General features: G+C 39.2%; 1 protein-coding gene across 12 annotated transcripts in view; it reads left to right on the top strand.

The window, feature by feature from the left end:
• The window catches only part of TLN2 (talin 2), a 498,466-nt gene that overhangs the window by 249,376 nt on the left and 232,675 nt on the right, over positions 1-16,415 (top strand). For 2 of the 12 annotated variants that reach the window (XM_042252365.1, XM_060417826.1), the window contains one exon: positions 7,554-7,637. The exons of the other annotated variants lie outside the window; for them this stretch is intronic. The gene's annotated coding sequence lies outside the window, so the exon portion shown is untranslated. The remainder of the gene's footprint in view (positions 1-7,553; positions 7,638-16,415) is intronic. 12 annotated transcript variants of the gene reach the window in all.

Raw genomic sequence — 16,415 nt, 5'->3', positions numbered from 1 at the left:
TGTACCTGTACTTGTTAAGCGTGTATCCCTTCCATGCACAAAACGATGCAGAGAAAGCCCCGGCTTCTTGTTCTTCCCTTGGACCATGCAATTAAATGCAATTAATCTGCATTAAACAATGCAGATTAAATAATATAGAATTGAATAAAATATAATTGTGTCTACTAAGGAATTTTATATATTTTGTTCTTCATTTAAAATAAAACAAGTTGCGTTTTATAATTTGTTTTACACACAGGCTCATGAGTTTTTACTTATTTAATATATGAATTGATTTTTTGTGTGTGTCCATGATAAAAGGGACAAAACCTTAGCCCTGCACTGTGTCATGGAAAATCCAACTTTATCTTAATGAAAGGAGATGGACTTTGGGTTTCTCTCGGGCCAGTTCTCTACCCTTAATAACCCCATAAGCTGTTCACATGACATCCATCACTGCCTAGACTGATGGTTCAGAGGCCATCGATGTTGCTCATTGTCTTGGTCTGTGTACCCTGTGCAGCTGGCCCTTAGCGCCAGCCCGTCTTCCTTACCCTAGCTGACAGTGCTAATCAGGATGATCAATATGACCTCCCCTCCTCATGGCACATCACTAAGTGGATTTTCTTTACTTAATATCCATATGGAGTGACTGTTTGAATGGACAATGGAGACTTTAGCAAGCCCTCTGCTAATAAACCTGTGCTACAGTAGAAAGGAATTAAACATGACGATACCAGTGGGAGCAGAGCTGTTTGGGAAAGGGGGTCCCAAACCAGGTGAGTTTAGGTAAATAGTCTAGCATTTTAGAATTACTTTCTGTGTGTTTTTCCACAACTAAACGTGAAGAGGGCTAATGGTTTGAACCTATGTGGAAAATCATTTGTTCTATTTTCCTCAAAAATCTCAGAGCTTTAAGTCAAAGGAAAAGTGAGCATCTTTTGTATAGTTCATCCAGGGATCTAGTGATGGTTCTGTTTACCAAAACCAAGTATGAATTTGTGAATGAGTTTTTGGTGGCTGTGTTGATAAGATAGCAGCCATAAGCTCATTCTGTAGTTCATGCATGAAATACATTTATGGAATGTAAATGTATCTTACCTTAAATTTAAATCATGGCTAATCCATGCCAGTACCAACTGAGGTCACTGTGCAGTATAGACAGTCAGCTCTATGGTTACTGCTGATACGAATGTGGACAAGAATTCAAAGTATAAGTTGTCTTCTAACACTTTGCTTCTTAGTAAGTTGACTTATCATTAGGCAGTTTTTCATTTGACATAAGACCTTTGGTTTTTTTGGTTTTTTTTGTAAGTTCATGTATTTCATTTGGGGCTGGAGATAAGGCTGAAAAGAGTAAAGTATGTGGGGAGGTGTTTGCATTCATAAGAACTGTTGATTGGCCATTTCATTGAACAGGGACCCATCAAGTTCACTGCTCTTGTTAGATTGACCCTTAGTTGGGTTTTTGGCTTGTGATATTATTATTTTTCCTTTGCTGTCAACTGTATGATGGCTGAGGTCCAGGATTTCCACTGTTCCCCTAAATATAGAGGAGAGTGAAGGATTTGATATATCTGCAGGGGCCCAAGAATATACTTTAAGGGTCCTACTCCAAATGGTTTCACAGTAAAGTTATGAGGGAATTTTGTTTTCTACTCAGAAGTAATAAGTTCTGCTGGTTTTCAATGGCTGGTTTAATGTTCCTTAGATCCTGGAAGATTTACACTGTTGAACCTCCAGTGCTTGCTCTTTGTAAGTGGTCATGTTTCCATATTTGTTCCCAAGTTTGAAAAACTTAGTGTTAGTTTCTGATGGATTTAAAAGTTACTGTGACACTCAGGAAATTCTTTGCTTTTCACCAGATAGAATAAGCCACCTCTGCCCTTCTGAGCAAATCTTCCTGTCTGTGAGCCCCAAGAAAGGGTGTGGAGTGTTTTGATCCTGGAGGACCTAGAAGTGGGAAGGTCTCAAATGACATGGGACATGGGACAGTGCTGTTTTGTAGCTTAGGCTCAGAAATTGGTCTGTCGAAAGGTGTAAGATTTTCTCTTTGGAGGGCAGAGAGGGGAAGAAAACAACAACAACTATCACAGTAATGAGGGAAAAACCAAAGAAATGGGTAAGCTCTGACAGTTTTCTTCTGCTGCTTTGTCAGATTGTCTTCAAGAGCTTAGAGTGCTGACTTAATCCCTTAACAATCAGGTGTGTTATGTCAAAAGTGTGTGGTTGTGTGTGTGCATGTCTGTGTGTGTACAGTTACATACATAAGCATAAGTACATGATGGAGTAAAGGCAAGAAGACAGCCAGGTAAGTATGAAAGCTAAAAATACCACGTTAATGTGACATCTGTTGACCAAATAGGAAAAAAGCATTGCAACTAAGCAAGATCAGGCCTGTCTTAATCAGAAGTTGTTGCCTTGGACAGCTGGAGCATGGTGACTGGAAAATTGTTTGTACCAATAACATCTAGGTGACTTGTTTTTCCTGCCACCTAAGGGAAGCGTTGTTGGGCTTTGGGGATAACTGGAAGATGCAGGAGTGTGTCTTGTCATGTGCTGGTCATCAAGGCTGATGTGGGAGTATTGGGGGCAGTAGCAGGAGGATCCAACTGCAGATAGCATTGCTTGCATCCTGCAAACCATCCAGAACTCTGGGGCTTGGCTTTGCTAGCCAACATGCATATAAGCCTCCAGACCGTAACTCAGTCCTCTGACCTACTTTTCTGGTTACGCCTGCCTAAGCGAACCCTTTAAGAGAACTCATCCTAGTTGGAACCGTTCTGATCACAACTAGAAGCTTTCAAAGCGTAGGGTTGTAGTGGAACCCCCTACATTGGGTATGGTTGGGCTTTGGTGGCTGCAGCGTGAGTTGGGGATATTTCACTGTTAGAGATCATAATTGGGTGAAAGGTAAGTGGACGTAGGCAGTGGTTAAGTGTAAGAATCTGAGAAAATGCCTTTTGCCATGAGCTGGTCTTTAGCATCCGTTCTGTTAGTACGTGCTGGTGAGCCAAGAGGAAGCCACCAACTGCTGGGAACAGCTAGGCTCCTGTGCCCTGGCAAGGGCAGGGAGAGGACAGGAACTGCCACAGCATATGTTCAGGGGATTAAGGGGGAGCATGGGCTGAAGCTGATGGGCAAGGAGGAATCTTAAATGGAGCCAGTTGTCTTTTTAGACAATAAGATTCTTCTTTCAGATCCAGGCAATCTGGGCTTCCATGTCATCAGCCTGGCTTGTGGATTGTACTCTGGTGATGTTATTTTGCTGGAGAAAGCAGAGATCTGAATGAGCAGATGGGAATGGATGCTGGACGATTATGGGCTGCTCCCATGTGATTATGCAGTGCAGGGAGTCAGGGGACGTGGAGGCTATAGGGAGGATAGGTCTGCATTCCCCACAAAATCCATTCTCATTCTGTTCTGAAAGGTGAGCAGAGTCCACATTCTCCCATGTGCCACAAGGCGAGTTGGACAGCATGTGGCTCCTAATGATTTTTGAGCATTTGGGTGATAGCACAGAAGAGTACGTGTGAGACATTAGCACATGTAAATACACAGAAGACGTTTTAACAGGAGCTGATCATGCATTTGAAGCTTTCAAAATTACTGACATTCAGATTTTCAGAGTGATAGTTCTACCTTGTATCTGCTAGAATTGTGTTCTGTGGCTTATGAAAATATGAACAATTATTTTCTTGATTTTCATCTATTTGAACAATCAAAAATTTCAAAAATAGGGGTTTGCTGCTGCTGCTGCTGCTAAGTCGCTTTAGTCGTGTCCGACTCTGTGCGACCCCATAGACAGGGGCCCACTGTCCCTGGGATTCTCCAGGCAAGAACACTGGAGTGGGTTGCCATTTCCTTCTCCAATGCATGAAAATGAAAAGCGAAAGTGAAGTCACTCAGTCGTGCCTGACTCTTAGTGACCCCATGGACTGCAGCCTACCAGGCTCCTCCGTCCATGGGATTTTCCAGGCAAGAGTACTGGAGTGGGGTGCCATTGCCTTCTCTGAATGTGCTCACTACTGCCTTTTAAATTTTTCTTTCCTAATTTCAAATCATGAGTCTTTTGAGATAAATGGACTCAAGGATCCAAGACTGACATTAGCTTTCTCCTGATAGGGATGAGCCAACAGGAATGATGTGCACCCAGACGTATGGCATTGGATGCTGGCAGGCCACTCTTGAGATCACCACTTATTACATAGGAGGAAAGTGGGAATCAAATTGATAAATGCCTTGTCCAAGGACACTCAGCTCTTTGAGGCCTGTATATTGCTATGCTATATGAGAAATTACAAAGGAGAGCTTTTAGTTAGACCAGGAGTCTGTGGTTACTAGTGTGAAGTTGACACATAGATGAAACTAAAGATGTCACGAGTCATGTGTGGTACTGAATGGTGGACATAGAGGGGGAAAAAGCTCGAGCGTGGGATGAGTTTTAGCACAAGGACAGATATTAGTGTTTTTCCTCTTGGCAGACGTTCAGTTATATTAACGTAAGTATTTTAAACCCTTCCCTACTAAAATAGGACTGTGTGCTTATTATTTTGAGGGTTGAAAGGAAGGACTAAGGTAAGTGCTGGTGGTTAAAGAAGCAAGGAACAACTTGCTTTATGCTTGCTTATTCCAGCCACACCTTTATTACACATGCCTTTTAAAATTTCATCATCACCAAAGGCTAACGCAGTGCTAGTAGGTAGACCATTTTGTTTCTTGGCAAAAGAGAATTCTTAAGGGGCTCATCCATCCTCTTGGATGTGCAGAAAGATTTGATATTAAATCCTCTACCCTGCCAAAGGCAGAATGATATAGAATCATATCCCAGATATCTCAGTCGCTTTCATCATGTGGAGCCTTAATAGGTATTTCCCATTCTATCTTGCTGTCTCTTTGTCCCTCCTGATGGAGGGAGTTGGTGAATTTTGGGAACCAGCCAAAGAGGGAATTAGGTAAGCTAAGTCTCCATTTCTGCTATTAACTTGTATTCATAGAATAATATTTAATAGCTGCAATTATCCTTGAGATAAGTGAAGAGGTTCGTCATACACAGAATCATATTGTGAAATATTGATTTGTGCTTCTTAGAGGCTAACACAGAAATTGAACTGCTGTGTGTCAGAGGCATTATTTTAAAAATAGAGCCATACTGAATCTATGCTAAGGGTTTTGTCTCTTAGCTGTACCAGAATTACCTCTACTTATTTGCGTTTAAAAAATTGGTTATAACATCATTACAGTATCATTGTGCAGTACATGAATTTTCTCTGCCTTTTCTAATTTCTCCAGCATTGGGTTCTTTAAGAAAGCGTCTTGTAAAAACTTCCAGAATGAATGATTTTTATTTCCAGCTTGCTGGTTTTGTTCTCTCAGTTCTTTCCAGGTAGGGGTCATGTTGTTTGCTCTGCCTTGTCATGTGGAGTTTTGAAGTGTTTGGCACTGGAATTTCTTCATTCGTTAAGATTCTGGTTGAGACTGGATGACTTTAGTTTCCAGTAGGGAAAATTACAAACAGGATGCAATCTCACATGGATTGTCAATGAGGAAAGTGGATGTTTTCCTGTCTATAGCTCCGATACAGAATCAGAACTTCGTAATCGTACTGGCAACCTAAGAGTCTTTGCATTGAGAAACTGAAGATTAACAGTGAGGTTAACTGTTAGTCGTTGCTCTATTTAAACCTCATGCTGCAGTTATTTAGTCTTGGGAAGAAGCTGAGGGCTATAATTTTCATTCTTCTTTACTAATAACTCACTGTATAATTCTGGCATAAGATTAAATGATTGTAGTTTTGAAACTATCCTTACACCCACCTAGGCTTCCTTGGCATTTTAAAGGAACAACTTCAGGTTCTACTTCATGGTTTTCCTGGAGGGCCTTGTACAGGCAAAATCCCAATTAGACAGTGCCATCGCAACAGGAGCAAAAGTTGAAATAATATTATCACTTAGAACGTTGTATACAGTAGAATCTTTAAGAAACATTTGTTGAATTAAATGGATTTATTGTTAAGTATGTCTGAGTTATAGTAGAGACCATATGCTTTCTCTAACCCTGTCTTAAAAGAGAGACATTTTTCAAAGGAAGGTCTGGATATGAAGTCTTGATAATTAATCCTCATAATTAAGACCTAGGATTAGAAGAAAGTTTGGATGTTTCTGTATACCAAGTATGGGGAAAGACAGTCTGACAGTAAATGGAAAATTGAGCCTTTTCATAAAGCCTTATTCATCGGAGCTAAGTAGATGTTAAGTGATAGAGGAGGTCTCCTATTTCAAGGAGACGTCTTGAGAGGAGTTATAATTTGGAAGCCCCTAGGAGAACCCATCTACTCACTAAAGCAAAAAAGTTCCCTGTAGCTTATAGGACCAGAGCAGGGAGTTCTGGGTGGCCTTGGCAGCAGTCAGTCATATGATAATCATATTCTGCTACATTTTGCTCTACTCCAATAATTTCCTATCCTGCTAACCTGCTAACCCCAGACAATCCTGGTGACTTACCTATTTGGTGGTGAAACTATCAATTTTCCACTTTTCGTATCAGTGCTTATGCTGGTAGACCAAAACTTAGGTAGGTATCATCTAGGCTCTATCACTTCCTTGGTGTCACCAACTTTATGTGGTCCCTAGATGGCGTAGGTCAGATAATCATTATATATCTGCTGCATGATGGATGATCATAAATGGTGAGAGGTAACTTCCATGTCACTCTTACATGACACTTTCCAAGACTGTACAGCTTCTAAAGTGATTCTTCTTTTCTATGGTGATTCAGAGAGGAACTCTGAGCTGAGCATCAGAAGGTATCTGAGTGCTACTAGCTGTTATTTTTGTTCTTAAAACTTCTTATTTTTGGCCTGCCTTTCTCCATGGGTATCTGTTAGTTTTATGGATGGCTTTCTCTCTAATGAGGCACTTTCTGAAGTTTTCTTGACATTCTCAGGTAGGTCCCTGTGAGGCTAAGCCATGAGCTGTCAGAGGGAGACAGTTTTCTTTTGATTGCAGGTGCCTGGCTCATTCCCTTGAGAATGATGGGTATGTTGATCTTCTGTATTTTCTATCTTCCTACATACTTTTAAACATGGTTTTGAATACATTTTCCTTTTTTTCCACTTTCTTTGTGTTTGTGAGACCCAATAAAAGGCAAATATTAAGCTGTTTAAAAAATTTAAAGACTCAGTTAAACCAAGCTCTAATCCATTTAAGCCTTGAAAAAAATCTCTTATGAATACATGCACATTCATTCTAAAGGTAATTGAGGATGCAGAGACCCTTGTACTACCTTCTTCCCATCATCCTCTATTTAGAGAATCTCTTCTATCTGTGTCTTCAAAACCAGGAAATTTTCTTTCTTTCTTTCTTTTTTTTTTTTTTTTTTGTTTATTTGATGAAATGGTTGTCCACTGTCTAATACTCAATAAAAGAGTTGTTGGAATGGTTATTAACAAGATTGTAATATCTTGTTTTTATAAAAACCTTCTGCCCCTGTTTGAATATTTCACCAGCCCTGTTGATGTGAGCAAATAGGATATATTTCCTAAAAGGAATTTGACCCCTTTTTTTCCTCCAAAGGCTTACATAATTGAACTACTTCACTCATTGAAATTGAACTACTTCCTGGAAAACCAACATTATTTCACAAGCTTAGCCATTAGGGTAAGTGATTGTGTTTTACATATATTTATATGTATACTATACCTTAGGGGCTAGCAGTGTGCAGGGTATATTACTGGTACCCATTAATTCCATTTATTTTGTTGGTTTCACGTGGTATTCCTTAGCATGTGAAGTCGTCTTTTTACTTGGCTGGTCATTGGAGAATCACAGAGCACTGAGCTTCACCTCAATGCTTGAAATACTGGATTTCTACAATTACTGAAGGTGATTTCAGACTCTTCAAGAAAAATTCAGTTGCTGTCTTCTCTTCTTATTCATAAGTTAATTTTGGACTTGGAAATAGCTAGTCTTTCTCCCTAAGTCCACTATTCAGTGAAAGTTAGAAGAAAGCTATTTCTTAGTTTTAAAAGCTGATAAAGAAAAACTAAAGTTGGACTCCTACCTCATACCATATATAAAAAATTAGCTCAAAGTAGATCAAAGGTCCAAATGTAAGAGCTAAAACTATAAAATTCTAGAAGAAAGCATTGGTGTAATGCTTTATGACCTTAAGTCAGGAAACAGTTTCTTAACTATTATACCATTAGCACAAGCAGAAAAAGAAAAACAAGTAATAAACTGAACTACATATGGCCAGTAGGCACATGAAAAGATACTCAGCATCACTAATTATTAGAGAAATGTAAATGAAACCTGGAAGGTACTACCTCACACTGGTCAGAATGGCCATCATTAAAAAGTCTATAAGGAGAGGATGTGGAGCAAAAGGGACCCTCCTATACTGTTGGGAATGTAAGTTGGTGCATCACCTGTGGAAGACAGTGTGGAAGTTCTTCAGAAAACTAAAAATAAATTTACCATATGATCCAGCAATCACACTCCTGGGCATATACCCAGATAAAACTAGAATTCAAAAAGATACATGCATCCTTGTGTTCATAGCAGCACTGTTCACAATAGTCAAGATACAGAAACAACCTAAATGTTCATCAACATGTGAATGAACAAAGACGGTATGGTACGTATATACAGTGGAATACTGCTCAGCCATCCGGAGGAGAGAAAGGATGCCATGTGCAGCACAAGCAGGCAGCCAGAGACGATCATACCAAGTGAAGGTAAGTTAGAGAGAGAATGCAAATACCATATGATGCCACTCACATGTGGAACCTAGAAGATGGCACAAATGAGCCTGTCTGCAAAACAGAAGCAATTCTCAGACATAGAAGACAGACTTGCGGTGGCTAAAACAGGGGGCGGGAACAGGAGGGAAGGACTGGGGGTTTGGGGTTAGCAGATGTAAACTGTTATATATAGGATGGTTAAACAGTCAGGTTCTGCTGTATAGCACAGGGATATTCAACATGTCATAAATCAAAATGGAAAAAATGGAAAAAGGACTGTCTACATATGTGTAACTGAGTCACTTTCTACAGCAGAGATTGGCACAACATTGTAAATCAACTATACTTCAATAATAATATATATATATTTCAAAATGTTATATATATATAAAGGGGCTTCCCTTGTGGCTCAGCTGGTAAAGAATCTGCCTGCAGTGCAGAAGACCTAGGTTCGATGCCTGAGTTGGGAAGATCCCCTGGAGAAGGGAAAGGCTACCCACTCTAGTATTTTGGTCTAGAGAATTCCATGGACTATACAGTCCATGGGGTCACAAAGAGTCGGACATGACTGAGCGACTTTCACTTTCATGTGTAGAAAGAAGTCAGATAATCCAAGAATAAAAAGGCAAATAATCCAGTTTTTTAAATGGAGTAAAGGTTTACCATAAGGAAGGCTGAGCCCCAAAGGATTGATGCTTTTGAGCTGTGGTGTTGAAGAAGACTCTTGAGAGTCCTTTAGACAGCAAGGAGATCAAACCAGTCAATCCTAAAGGAAATCAGTCCTAAATATTCATTGGAAGGACTGATGCTGAAGCTGAAGCTCCAGTACTTTGGCCACCTAATGCGAAGAGCTGACTCATTAGAAAAGACTGATGCTGGGAACGACTGAAGACAGGAGGAGAAGGGGACTACAGAGGATGAGATGGTTGGATGGCATCACTGACTCAATGGACATGAGTTTGAGCAAGCTCTGGGAGATGGTGAAGGACAGGAAAGCCTGGGGTGCTGCAGTCCATGGGATCGCAAAGAGTCAGACATGACTGAGCAACTGAACAACAGCAAAAGGTTTAGAATAACTGTTTCTCCAAAGAAGATAAACAGATGGTCGATAATCACATGAAAATGTGCTCAGCATAATTGGTCGTCAGGGAGATGCAAATCAAAACCACAGCAAGATAGCACTTTACCTGTTAGAATGGCTATGATCGAAAAGACAGTAAGTGTTGGGAAGAACGTGTAGAATCCTCATTCATGTCTGGTGAGGAAGGTAAATGGTACAGCTGATTCGGAACAGCAGGCAGTTTCTCAAAAAATTAAACATAGAATTATGTTTAGATGTATACCTAGGTATATACAGTTCTAGGTATAGACCCACGAAAAGAGAATTTTGAGAATTTTATCTATCAGGAAAAACTTTTTTAATAAGATTTCATTATTTTAAGAGAATTTTTAGATTTACAATATAAAATTGAGAGAAAAGTATAGAATGTCCCCATATATCCCCTGGTTCCACATATGCAAAACCTCCCCAATTATCAACATCACTCAACAGAGTAAAAAAAGAAAAAAGTTATTTTAAACCAAGGATGAATCTATATTGATCCCAAATCTATTATCAAAGTTCATAGTTCACCTGAAGATTCGCTCTTGATGTGGAACATTCAATGGGTTTTGACAAATGCATATAGGGACACCTATTCATCCTTATAATATGATACACAGTTGCTTTCACTGCCCTAAAAATCCTCTGTGCTCTACTTAACTCCACCCCAACCCCCAAATAACTGATCTTTTTTATTGTTTCCATAGTTCTGCATTTTTCAGAATGTCACATAGTTGGAATTACATAGTACATAGCCTTTTCAGATTGGTTTCTTTCATTCTGTAATATACATTTAAGGTTTCTCTATGTCTTTTCATGGCTTGATAGCTCATATTTTTTTTTTACCACTGAGTAATACCCCCTCTGGTATTCTTGACTGGAGAAGCCCATGGACAGAGGAGCCTAGTGTGCTTCAGTCCATAGCATCACAAAGAATTGGACACAGCTGAGCATGCACACACAATGCTCCTTTGTCTAGAGGTACCACAGTTTATTAATTCATTCACCTATTGAAGGACGGGCTTCCCTCATAGCTCAGTTGGTAAAGAATCTGTGTGCAATGCAGGCAACCTGTGTTTGATTCCTCAGTTGAGAAGATCCCCTGGAGCAGGAAATGGCAACCCACTCCAGTCTTCTTGTCTGAAGAATCCCATGGACAGAGGAGCCTGGCAGACTACAGTGCATGGGGTCACAAGAAGTGGACACAACTTAGCAACTAAACCACATTGAAAAATAGCTTGATTGCTTCCAAGCTTTGACAGTTATGAATAAAGCTTCTATAAACATCCATGTGCAGGTTTTTATATGGACATAAGTTTTCAGCTCCTTTGGATAAATACTGAGAAATATAGATACTGGATTGTATGGTAAGCGATCATCACATTCTCTCCCAAAGTGGCTATTTCATTTTGCATTCCCACTAGCAATGGATGAGAGTTATTGTTGCCCCATATGCTCACCAACAGCGTTTGGTATTGTCAGTGTTCCAGATTTTGGCTACCCTAATAGGCACATAGGTAGGTATCTCGTTTTGATTTACATCTCCCCTGATGATACATCGTGTGCACCATCTTTTCATATGCTTACTTGCCACCTGCATATCTTTGGCAAGATGTCTCTAAAGGTCTTTGGCCCACTTTTAACCAAGTGGTTTGTTTTCTTATTGTTGACTTTTTTTTAAAATTTTACTTTATTTTACTTTACAATACTGTACTGGTTTTGCCATACTTATTGTTGACTTTAAAAGTTGTTTTTATGTTTTGGATAATAGTCCTTTATCAGATATGCCTTCTGCAAATATTTTCTCTTGATACTATTTTTCACAGGGCAGAAGTTTTAAATTTTTATCAGTTGCAGCTTATCAATAGATTCTTTTCATACATGATGTACTTGGTGTTATGTTTTAAAAAGCATTGTCGTATCCCAGGTATTCCAAGTTTTCTCCTGTGTTATTTTCTTAGGAATTTTATACTTTTATTTTAAATTTATATTCCTGATCCATTTTGAGTTAATTTCTGTATAGGATGTAAGCTTTGTGTCTAGGTTTGTTTTTTGTGTGTGGTTGTCTAGTTGTTCCAGGACCATTCATTAAGAGACTTTTTTTGTTCCACAGTATTGTCTTTGCTTCTTTGTCAAAGATCAACTGATTGTATCTGTGGAGATCTATTTCTGAAGTTTCTCTTCTGTTCCGTTGGTCCATTGGTTTATTCTTCTGCCAATACCACTCTTGATTGCTGTAGCTTTATAGTAAGTCTGTTTTTCCCCAGCTTTATTGAGGTATAATTGACAAATAAAACTGCCAACGTGATGATTTGCTACTCTATATACACTGTGAAAGGATCTCATCATTGAGTTATGAAGATATCCATTATCTCACATAGTTACCCTTTCGCGGGGGGCAGGGGCTTAGAACATCTAAGTTCTACTCTCTCAGCAGTCTTTAGTTTTACAATGCAGTATCAACTGTAGTCACAATGTTTTACATTACATTCTCAGACCTTATTCATCTTCTATCTAAAAGTTTGTACCATCTTACCAACCTGTCCTTATTTTCCCTACCCCTCAGTTCCCTAGCAACTACTTGTTTACTGTTTCTACAAGCTTTTTTTTTTTAAATTGGAGAAAAATTGCTTTAACAGTGTTGTGTTGGTTTCTGCTATGCCATAACATGTCAGTCATAATTTTACATATATATATGCCTTCCCTCTTGAGCCTCCCTCCCCTCCCTCGTCCCACCCCTCTAGGCTGCCAGAACGCCAGGCTGGGCTCCCTGTGCTGTGCAGGAACTTCCCTGCGGCCGTCTGTTTCACACGTGATAGTGTTTATATGCCAATGCTACTTTCTCAGTTCCTCCCACTCTCTCCTTCCCTCACTGTGTTCACAAGTCTTTTCTCTACATCTGTGTCTCCATTCCTGCCCTACAGATAGGTTCATCAGTACCATAGATTCTATGTATTGGCATTACTATACAATATTTGTTTTTCTCTTTCTGACTCTATATAAACAGGCTCTAGGTTTATCCACCTCACTAGAACTGACTCAAACCCATTCCCTTTTATGGCCGAGTAATATTCCATTATAAACGTACCACAACTTCTTTATCCATTCATCTGTCACTGGACATCTAGGTTGTTTCCATGTCCTGGCTCTTGTAAATATTGCTGCAGTGAGCATTGGGGTGCATGTGTCTTTTAGAATTGTAGTTTTCTTGGGGAATATTCCCAGTAGTGGAATTGCTGGGTGATATGGTAGATTTATGCCTAGTTTTAAAAGGAACCTCCATATTGTTCTCCATCATGGCTGTGTCAGTTTCCATTCATTGTAATTTGATTTGCACTTCTCTAATAATGAGCAGTGTTGAGCATCTTTCTGTTTTTACAAGTTTGACTTTTTTTTTTTTAGGATTCCATGTATAGGTGATACCATGTAGTATTCATCTTTCTCTGTCCAGCTTATTAGCATAATGTCTGCCAGTTTCATTCATATTGTCACAAATGACAAGATTTTCTTCCTTTTTTAAGGCTGAAGTATTCCACAGTAGTATATGCTACATGTATGTATCTATATATATATCATTCTGTCTTTATCTGCCTATCTGTCAACAGGTGCTTAGGTTATTTCCTTACCTTGGCTACTGTGGAATGGGAGTACAATAGTAAATAAGTCTTAAAATGAGTATCCTCAGTCGTCCAACTGTTATTTCCTTCTATGTCATGTTGGTTATTCAGGGAGTTTTATCACTCCATATAAACTTAAACAAATTATTCAAATCATTTGCTTTTTTAAAAAAATATTTATTTATTTGGCTGCACTGGGTCTTAGTTGCAGCATGAGGATCTTTCAGTCATAGCATGTGAACTTATTTGCAGCACGTGGGATCTCGTTCCTTGACCAGGAATGGGACCCAGGCCCGCTGCATTGAGAGTGCAGAGTCTTAGCCATGGGACTACCATGAAAGTCCATATAAATTTTATTTTATTTTTTTTAATTTTAAAATCACTTCATTGATACCCATTAAATATCTTGTTGGGATATTGACATGGGTTGATTGAATGTATGGATCAAGTTGGGAAGAACCAGCATCTTGACAGTATCGTGTGTTCCTCTCTGTGAACATGGGTTATCCCTTCATTTATTTACTTCTTTAATTTTCTTTATCTAAATTTTGTAGTTTTCCACATAGAGATCTTATACGTGTTTTTTTAGATTTATATTAATACCTAAATATTTTATTATGGGAGGAACTGATATAAATGGAATTTTTTATTTTAAATTCCTTTTGATCATTGTTTGTGTATAGGAAAGAAATTCAGTTTTGCATATTAACTTGAATGTTCCAAATGTGCATTATAATCAATTATTACTTCAAGGGTTTTAATTTTTTTGTCAACTTTTTTAGATTTTCTACATAGAGAATCATGTCATCCTCTTTAATTTCTTTTCTCCCAGTCTGGATACCTTTTATTTTTTTCTCTTGCTTATTGTATTAGCTAGGACTCCCTGAGTGATGTTGAAAAGAAGTGGTTAGAGGGAATATCCTGCTTCTTACCTGATCTTAGTGAAAAAGCTTTAAGTTTCTCACTTTTTAAAGTATAATGTTAGCTTTACATTTTTCATAGATAATCTTTGTGAAGTTGAGAAAATTCTTTTCTATTTCTTGTTTAGTGAGAGTTTATCATTAATGAGTGTTGGATTTTGTCAAATGCTGTCTCTGCATCTATTAACATGATTGTGTGATATTTTTTAAAAAACCTGTTGATGTGATAGATTACAGTAATTGATTTTTGAAGAAAAAATTTTCAGTCAAGCTGATAGAGCTAGTTGATAGAGTTAACTGACAATACAATGGGGCATCTTTCTTGAGTTGGAAAAGCTGTGCAGATATCACACTGTTAAGTCATAATCCTTGCTTATTCCAAGTTGGCTATCACTTGTAAAGATGACTGTCGTGCCGGTAGAACCCAATTTGGGGTTGCATAAGAGGGACCCAGAAAACAGACCTGAGACTTTAGAAGATGTGAGGTCTAATAGAGGTCAAGAAAACTGAGGTTCAGTCCAGGTCAGTTTGCTCAGTCGTGTCCGACTCTTTGCAGCCCCATGGACTGCAGCACGCCAGGCTTCCCTGTCCTTCACCATCTCCTGCTGCTGAGTCACTTCAGTTGTGTCTGACTCTGTGTGACCCCATAGATGGCAGCCCACCAGGCTCCCCCGTCCCTGGGATCCTCCAGGCAAGAATACTGGAGTGGGTTGCCATTTCCTTCCCCAATGCATGAAAGTGAAAAGTGAAAGTGAAGTCACTCAGTCGTGTCCGACTCCTAGTGACCCCATGGACTGCAGCCTACCAGGCTCCTCCATCCATGGGATTTGCTGGGCAAGAGTACTGGAGTGGGTTGCCATTGCCTTCTCCTCACCATTTCCTGGAGCTTGCTCAAACTCATGTCCATTGAGTCAGTGATGCCATCCAACCATCTTGTCCTCTGTCGTCCCCTTCTCCTCCTGCTTTCAATCTTTCCCAGCCTCAGGGTCTTTTTCAGTGAGTCAGTTCTTCGCATCAGGTGGCCGAAGTATTGGAGCTTCAGCTTCAGCATCAGTCCTTCCAATGAATATTCAGGACTGATTTCCTTTAGGATGGACTCGTTTGATCTCCTTGCAGTTCAAGGGATTCTCAAGAGTCTTCTCCAACACCACACCTCAAAAGCATCAACTCTTCAACATTCAGCTTTCTTTATGGTCCAACTCTCACATCCATACAGGACTGCTGGAAAAACCATAGCTTTGACTATATGGACCTTTGTCAGCAATGCCTCTGCTCTTTAATATACTGTCTAGGTTTGTCATAGCTTTTCTTCCAAGGAGCAAGTGTCTTTTAATATCATGGCTGCAGTCACCATCTGCAGTGATTTGGGAGTCTAAGAAAATAAAGTCTCTCACTGTTTCCATTGTTTCCCCATCTATTTGCCATGAAGTGATATGACCGGATGTCATGATCTTCATTTTTTGAATGTTGAGTTTTAAGCCAGCCTCTTCACTCTCTTCTTTCACTTTCATTCACCAACAGGCTTTTTACTTTCTCTTCACTTTCCCAAATTATTTTTAGAGCTGAATGAAGACTTGATATCCCCCTTGCATTTCCACTCTTTCCCACTGGTCCTTCAGTCAGCTGGTAAAAATTAGCCCTTGAGAGCATATATATTGGGGCAGGAATTCCACAGACTTGGACACTCTCATCACAGGAGGTGGTACTTGAGCAGCCAATCTCCAATGGCCCGAGGCTGGTTTTTTTTTTTTTTTTTGGCATTGATTTCTTGTTTCTGTACCTCTCTGGGGATATATCACAGAGAGATTTAATGAATATTATTTTTGGTCTCCATTTATTTGATGCATGACCTAGTGACTTGCATTCTGGTTTTTTTTTTTTTTTTTTGCTTTCTGATTATTATGTACTGCATACCTAAATCAATAAAGAGAAGAATGAAGAAATTGCTCTGTTTAACATTTCAGGACTGATGGAGTAATGTTATCTATAAATATTTATATTTTCCTGAGAGGATGCCTTTTTCTTTTGACATTTAGGCTGGTTCACAGAGATAG

Source organism: Ovis aries, chromosome 7, assembly GCF_016772045.2.
Source record: "Ovis aries strain OAR_USU_Benz2616 breed Rambouillet chromosome 7, ARS-UI_Ramb_v3.0, whole genome shotgun sequence".
NCBI classification, from domain to species: Eukaryota; Metazoa; Chordata; class Mammalia; order Artiodactyla; family Bovidae; genus Ovis; species Ovis aries.
This window is presented reverse-complemented; position numbering and strand designations above follow the sequence as displayed.